The sequence below is a fragment of the Eriocheir sinensis genome, chromosome 23, assembly GCF_024679095.1.
Source record: "Eriocheir sinensis breed Jianghai 21 chromosome 23, ASM2467909v1, whole genome shotgun sequence".
Classification (NCBI taxonomy): domain Eukaryota; kingdom Metazoa; phylum Arthropoda; class Malacostraca; order Decapoda; family Varunidae; genus Eriocheir; species Eriocheir sinensis.
In genome coordinates, this window is record NC_066531.1 from 17507044 (window position 1) to 17515737 (window position 8694).

Below are 8694 nucleotides of genomic sequence, written 5' to 3' on the forward strand. Positions count from 1 at the left end.
TACTATAACAAGGTCGTCCCACCGAGCTGGAGCAAAATGCCAGAAGCATCGCCTCTTCGGTGGGTCCAGAGGATGTACTGGAGCGATAGGACAGGAAACAGAAATAAGGTTATGGTCGGAGGAACCCAACGGAGAGAACAGTTTGACAGAGTAAGCAAAAGGATTAGAGGTAAGGAAGAGGTCTAGAATGTTGGGCCTGTCTCCAAAACGGTCGGGAATACGTGTAGGGTGCTGAACCAACTGCTCTAGGTCGTTGAGGAGAGCAAAGTTGTAGGCTTGAATGGTCTGTGAAAGAGGATGAGAGCCAAAGCTGGTGGTGAACATTGAAATCTCCCGTGATGGAGATTTCAGCGAAGGGAGAGTGAGTCAAGATGTGCTCCACTTTATAATTCAAATAGTCAAAGAATTTTACATAGTTAGTAGAGTTAGGTGAGAGATAAACAGCACAGATGTATTTAGTAATAGAATGACAATGAAGTCTTAGCCAGATGGTGGAAAATTCAGAAGAGTCAAGGTTGTGGGCACGAGAGCAAGTGATGTCGTTGCGCACGTAGGCGCAACATCCAGCTTTGGATTAAAATTTAGGATATAGTAGGAGAGAACAGAGTAGAGATTACTGTCAGTAGCCTCAGAAACATGTGTTTCGATGAGGAAGAAGAGGTCAGGTTTAGAGGAGGAGATATGGTGTTCCACAGAATGGAAATTAAAACAAAGACCGCGAATGTTGCAGAAATTGATAAGGAGGAGGTTCGAGGAGTTATCAGGACACCTCTCAAGTCGGCAGCCAGAAGGGGAATTTATGGTCCCCCCCCAGGCGGGGACTCCGAGGCATTGTTATTTTTCGACATTTTGAATTTTGAATTTTGGGAAAATGTGTGTGTGTTGTGTGAATGTAGGGTGGTGTAGAAAGAGAGAGGAACTATCTTTAGAGAGCATGCTGAACTGCTCTCTGGTGTTGATGAGACAAAAGGGAAACGGTTAGTGAGGACATGGGAAGGGTCTTTGAAGGGCTTCAGCACCCTCCTCGCTTCCCATATATCCTCACCGGGAGTAGGTCACACCCGTTCGGTAGGTGTCTTCCTACCTACTCCTACTATAGGATCGCAAAACAGTTCATGGTAATCCCAGCAACTTTTGCGAGAGGCTTTTCAAACAGGCGAACTTAGGCGCCGTTTAGGATGGGAAAGAGCCTACATAGAGACTTCAGATTTGCCTGGAGTAAACGTTGAGGCGGTCTCCCTATGGTGGGCTAGACGACGCGCCCCCTAGCGTATGCCCCAATGATTAACTGATTTCCTCCTCTCCGGCACTCCAGGAGGCTTCGTGAGCATCGTGATGCGCCAGGAGTTCCTACAGACCGTGCCTTCCTACAAGGACAAGCTGGAGCCTTACATGGACCAGCTGGAGGCGGACGGGAAGTGGAAGAAGGTAGGGAGCACCGTTGCCAGATTATCGTTTTTTGACACCTAACTATTGCCAAGAAACATCAGGAATTCACTATTTTAACGATAGATATAAATGAATCTAGTTATTGAGCCCCAGGAGACAGTTTTGGGGTCGGAAGTTGGTAAATATAAGAGGCTGAATACAACTATCTGGCAACATTGGTACAAGAAAACATTTACTCTAATCGAGGTTTCTGTCTGGCGGGGCTGTTCACTGTATGGGCGCCTGCCACGACACTCTGGTATAAGGAGATGGTCAGCAGCTGGCCAGGGGGAGAAGGTCACGTATTTGAAATGATGGTCATAATTCCTTCAGGTGGAGCGGCGCATCGTCCCAAACTATTTCTGTGACAAGGAGGGTCTCGTCTTCGTCTTCCGCATCACTAAACCTGAGTGAGGAGGAAGAGGAGGGAAGGGAAAGGAGAGAGATGAAGAGGAAGAGTTATAGTGGTGCTGTGCCAAGGCCGTCTCTGTGTAACAGCCTTGGCTTTCGTCGCGGCACCCGAGACTGAGGTGTGAATTATCATGGTATCATGGCGTCTACGATGTTATATGATAGTCTACGCATAGGGCACATTTGTCAGTATTAATCATATTATTGAAATTGTCGTAAAAATCTGTTTTAGTTTATAAGACTGAGGCTGCAGAATCCTTAACCTCAGACCTTGCTATCATCTCCGATTGGGATAAAAGGAAACTTTGGGTTTTTGTGTCCTTCAGTGCCTTAAAAACCCAATTTATCCACCTTTCAACTCGACACAATCTTCCAAACACCTATCTCCTATTCTTCAACTACACTCAGCTGTCACCTTATAATTCTTCATAACTAAATATCCTCGGTCTAAACACTAAACCTACCTTTTTGTGACGACTTCACTAAACGGTATCCAATTGGAATCATTTTAGGAAAAAAAAAAATATATATACAAACTTATTTTATTTAAACCAAATAATGCTAAACTGAAAGTATAAGGCTCGTAGATGCCTGCAAACACAAAAATGAATGAAATATAAACAAAAATGAATTTCCAGAATAATTATAAAAAAAAGTATCTTAAGAAAAAAAAGTACTTAATTTTTTGGTTCCTGAGATCATGAAATTAACTGATACTAAAAACTAAAGCTAGAAATATATACTACATGCATCACTCGATATTGCCAGGTGCCTTCCAATCCCGAGCTGCATACATATCTTGCTGCCTGGAACGAATGAAAAAGGGCGATTTTTCTAAATGCATTTTTTTGTAAAATATATAAAAATGGTATCTTATTATTTTTTTGGTTTTATAATGTGTTTGTATGTGTAAAAGATTGTTATAAAATGAAAACTTTGCTTATATAATATAGGGTTAGGTTAGGTTAGGTTTTCTACGACTCACATTCCACTTATTCCTGGCAGTCGAAGCAGAGGACATCAGAGTGATCTGGGCAGACATACTTCTCACAGCTCCTGCACACTGTCCTCGTCTGCTTGGCCTTCTTCCACCCGCAGAACGAACAGCGTCTCTTGGGGTGGGAAGTAGAGCTGCCAGGGCAGTCCAACACCGAACTCTCATCCACGATGCCGAAGCCTTCTCTGATGGTATTGATGAGGCGCCGGTTCATTCCCTTCTGCTGGATCCTCTTCTCAGCCCATGGTTTCACCAATTCTTCAGCCAGGGTGTGCATGAATTTGCGCCGAATTTTCCCAACACCTTTTATCTTGGAGAGGACGAAAGCATTGACCACAGCTATGTTGATCATACCATAGAAAAGGCAAAGGGGCCATCTTCGAGTCTTCCGACTGCATGAGTATCTGTTGCACATGTTGTCCAAGACGTCGACGCCCCCTTTGGTCTTGTTGTAGAAATCGATGATTTCAGCCTTGCCCTGGTCATCGATGTCTGGAGTGTTGTGCAGCGATGACAGCAACATAACTACTTTCGAGGCAGTTGGTTTGTAGGACAGCATGGTAAGATTGTCGTGGTACAGGAAGATGCTGGTGTTCACTGGCCGCGTCCTCGACACTTCATACATATCAGCAGGCACATATCCCTTTTTTCTCAGCGTCCCGACCAGTGTTGTTTGTCTCTGAGCTAGTTCGTCCGCTAGTGGCTTGGATGTGAACCAATTGTCGCATGTGACATTTCTGTTGCTGTCAAGGAATGGTTCACATAGCTTCATGGTATAGAAATGGCCGACTTTTCCGGTGGGTATGTGTTCCACACGGTACTTCCCTAAGTCGAGAATACCATTCAACATATAGCTGTTGTCGTTATCACAGACCATGACAACCTTCAGCCCGTATTTCTGGGGTTTCTTACTTATGTAGAATCTGAACAGGCAGCGTCCTCGAAAACCCATCATCTGTTCGTCCACTGTCAATCTTTTTCCAGGAACATAATTGGCTTGGCAATTCCTTGTGAACATTTCCCACATCTCCCTGAACGCTGCCATCTTGTCTGTTCGTCTTCGTTCCTCCCGAGTGGTGTTGTCGTCGAATCTCAGAGCTCTCAATAGGAAGGAGAAGCGTGCCTCGCTAAGCGCTGCACGGTACAACATTGGGCCATGTAGTACGTGGAACATCTCCTTTGAATTCCTTTTATTGTTCTGTTCGGCCCCACTCTCTACAAGGACGCCGATGAGGGCCAAAATTTCTTCAACGCAGGTGTGTGAAGCTGACCCCGTTCCTGGATTAGCATACTTAGGGGCCAATAGGTCAATGCGCTGGTTAGTGTGTGTCACAATATTATCAAGCATGTCTTCTGTCATGAAAAGTAAAAAAAAATCCCTGGCAGAGGTGGCATCCCTTGACGTAGCTGTCAGGCCTTGGGTGTATGGTATTGTTGGTTGTGTTGCTGTGGGCCTTCTTTGGCAAGGTTGCCTTGACCATACAGTTTTATCTTTGGTGCGAGTTTGGGCAAGAGATAAATTAAATATGTGCTGCTGCTGCCTATCCTCACCCTGGCTGGTAGAGGGGGTGACAGGGGACGACGGAGCAGGCTGCGAGGCAGAACTGGTGGAAGGTAATGGTGGTGATGGTACTGGAGAGGTTGATGGTCGTGGTTGACTGGGAGAGGGGGTTGCTACATTTCTAGCTGGGGGGTCATCGCTGTCACTGTCATCTGACATGGGAGAGGGGGTTGCTACAATTCTAGCTGGGGGGTCATCGCTGTCACTGTCATCTGACATAGATTCAAGCACATATTCTGGGTCGTCTGAATCACTAACGTCGTCATATACAACAATACGACGTTGTTTTGTGGGCTTTGGGGTCGATGTAAACAATTTATGTTTGACAGGCCGTGACCCCTGGGAGGTTGACGGGCCTGCTATTGCTTCCACCACTGTGGCAGGCTCCTTCTGAGGTGTTACCACCACACTGAGGGTACCACTCGGTTCTTCAGTACATTCTATGACCATGTCTGTTGGTCCAGGAGACATAGGATTATATGAAGACTCGGGCATGTTCTCCTGTGTAGGGTGACCTCCTTGGGGCATGTTCTCCTGTGTAGGGTGACCTCCTTGCACGGCGTCAACGGTAGTGTTGGCATCACTGACCTCGCCTGCGGTACTGTCAAGGTCATGCTGGAAATCGTCGGAGTTGACTAGTAGCTCCAACACCTCATCACTAATGATCTGCTTCGTTTCATGGTTACAGCTAAACCTATCAGAAAGAAAAGAAAAGAAAAAACATTTGTAACACTTACTTTGTGTCGTCTGGGTCATATTTATGATATTCGTGATCTATTATAGCTAAAACACCTCTAAAACCTTCTCCTAACTCATCATGTAAACAGTACACATGTCAGACATTATCATTTCTCTTCTCATTAAAACTAACATTACACATAAACGTGTTCCAAATGGATACACTGTTACTTACCATGGAAAACTGCAAAGGCGTGGGAGGGAAGCACGTGCACTCTCTATGGCATCCGGCTAGTGACTAATGGTGTAAACAATAAAAGTTGCCAATTAGTCATTTATGTGGACACCACACAAAGAATTCCCAGAAACCGCATGGAGCCTGAATCCATATGGACTCGGTTTAGTGTTCTAGGGTTAACTCAAAATCTTAACTGGAAACTTCTCATCTCTTCTCTCACTAAATCAGCTTCCTCGAGGTTGGGCGTTCTGTATCGTCTCCTCCAGTTCTTCTGCCCCGCACCACTGATATCCATATACAAGGGCCTTGTCCGCCCTCGTATGGAGTATGCATCGCACGTGTGGGGGGCTCCACCCACACAGCTCTTCTCTATCTTTCGGCCACTCCTCTGTTGTAAAAAAAAAATAAGGTCGCTGATTATGTAGCTGTATGTGTGTGTGCATGTGTAATGGCAAGTTGCCAGAACACGATAACGAAGACCTCAGACTCGTGTGCTGCGACTAGTATACGTTTAGGAATGCTTGGTCTGGGTCTTTGGGTCTTGATGATGTACAGACATGTGTATATATATAATAAACGGGTGCCTACTTCCCCTCAGAATCATGTTAATCTTTGTTTGTTTCTCAAGTTAATTTAAGTGATTACTCATCCTAATTTTAAATGCGTCTGCTGTTCCTAATGTATAATGCGTCTGCTGTTCCTAATTTATAATGCATCTGCTGTTCCTAATTTTAAAAGCGTCTGCTGTTCCTAATTTTAAAAGCGTCTGCTGTTCCTAATTTTAAAAGCGTCTGCTGTTCCTAATTTTAAAAGCGTCTGCTGTAGCCCTACGTGCGCAATGCAGAGGAAGTTAACTTATTTAATCTGAAAGTCAAGTGAAATGATCAGCAATTTAAGTTAAGTAACAGTAGTGAAGAATATGTGGCAGTGAGCATGTGGAAGGATGAGATGGAACGAGAGAACAAAGATTAACGAAAAGAATAAAAACTCTCGCTCCCATCCCTCCCTCCTCCATACTTCCTTCCTCGAACAGAGTCGTCCGCCACTGGAACAGCCTCCCCGCAGAAGTAGTCAGTGCGGAAACGATCAACTCCATTTCCACTGACAGTCACTTTACTGCGTCGGGAGTGAACTGAACGTATCCGAGAGTAGCAGAAGTGCTTTATTCCTTTCCACAGGTCACTTAATGTTCTTAGTTCTTTTCTTCTCTTCTTCTATTATTAGATATCATCATCATCATCATAATTTCGTTTAACGTCCGTTTTCACTCTTCCTGAGCGGTTGGACGCTTTATGGGTCTCCTCTATTCTGCTCTGTCTTCTGCCTGATGCTCTTCCAATCCCATCACTGCCAGGTCTTCCTGTATACACCTTCCCCACGTTTTCCTAGGTCTACCAACTGGTCTCCTTCCTTTTACTTTCAATCTCTCCAAAACTCCCAGCACTGTATCCTCCCCTGCTCCCTTCACATGTCCAAACCATCGGAGTATTTCCCTTTTCATCACTGTTTCCAGGTCCTCTACTCCACATCTGTTAGTTACATCTGAACTGGGTACCCTGTCTTGCCAATCTCTCCAAACTTCCCTGCACTGTATCCTCCCCTGCTCTCTTCACATGTCCAAATCATCGGAGTCTTTCCCTTCTGAGGTGGTGGTGGAGTGGTTAGCGTGCCGGCCCCGCCTTCGCAGCGTTGATGATGATGAGGGTTCGAATCCGCCGCTAACCACCTGGGATTTTTCAGACACCGCCGAGGGACCTAAGACTACCCACATGCTGTCCTGAAGACTATCCACCAACCCGGACTCTAGAAGAAGCTATGCAAGTGAAATCAAGAATGATCTCCGGGATGCAGCATGAGCCAATAATAATTGCCCCACAATAAACATTAGTCTGCGTCATAACGGGCTCGGGCCCACCATCAGGACCCTATTAAAAAAAAGCCTACCGGCGCTTTAGGTCACATGTAAAAAAGGAAAAAAAAACTGTTTCCAGGTCCTCTTCTCCACATCTGTAAGCTACATCTGCACCGGACACCCTATCTTACCATTCTCTCCACAACTCCCAGCACTGTGTCCTCCCCTGCTCTCTTTACATGTCCAAACCATCGGAGTCTGTCCCTTCTGAGCACTGTTTCCATGCAGGTCCTCTACTCCACATCTGTTAGCTACATCTGCACTGGATCGACACCCTTCTATTATGTGATATGGAACAAAGAATAAAGAAGATAATTAATTGCTCTCCCGCCCCCTCCCTCCCTCCCTCCTTCCTTCATTCCTCGAAATGAGTCATCCGCAACTGTAACAGCCTTCCTGCAAGAGTGGTTAGCGCATACTGTGTGATTTTCAGTTAATACAAGACACATGTGTGCAATATTCATGCAGTGGATCGATTGATTGATTAATTTAAATTTAAATTTAAGTTAAGTAACTGAGTAGTGAAGTATATGTGGCAGTGAGCATGTGGAAGGATGAGATGGAACGAGAGAACAAAGATTAACGAAAATAATAAAAACTCTCGCTCCCATCCCTCCCTCCTCCATACTTCCTTCCTCGAACAGAGTCGTCCGCCACTGGAACAGCCTCCCCGCAGAAGTAGTCAGTGCGGAAACGAACAACTCCATTTCCACTGACAATAACTTTACTGCGTCGGGAGTGAAAGCACTTCTGCTACTCTCGGATACGAGAGTAGCAGAAGTGCTTTAATCCTTTCCACAGGTCACTTAATGTTCTTTGTTCTTTTCTTCTCTTCTTCTATTATTAGATATCATCATCATCATCATAATTTCGTTTAACGTCCGTTTTCACTCTTCCTGAGCGGTTGGACGCTTTATGGGTCTCCTCTATTCTGCTCTGCCTTCTGCTTGATGCTCATCCAATCCCATCACTGCCAAGTCTTCCTGTATACACCTTCTCCACGTTTTCCTAGGTCTACCAACTGGTCTCCTTCCTTTTACTTTCAATCTCTCCAAAACTCCCAGCACTGTATCCTCCCCTGCTTTTCACATGTCTAAACTATAGGAGTCTCCCTTCTGAGCCCTGTTTCCAGGGTCTCTACTCCACATCTGTTAGCCACATCTAGCTGCACTGGACACCCTGTCTTACCAATCTCTCCAAACCTCCCAGCACTGTATCCTCCCCTGCTCCCTTCACATGTCCAAACCATCGGAGTATTTCCCTTGTGAGCACTGTTTCCAGGTCCTCTACTCCACACCTGTTAGTTACATCTGCACTGCGCACCCTGTCTTGCCAATCTCTCCAAACCTCCCAGCACTGTATCCTCCCCTGCTCTCCTCATGTCCAAACCATCGGAGTCTTTCCCATCGGAAGGAGTTTCTTTTCAAACCGAGTCATCCGTCACTGGAACAATCTTTCTTCAGAAGTAG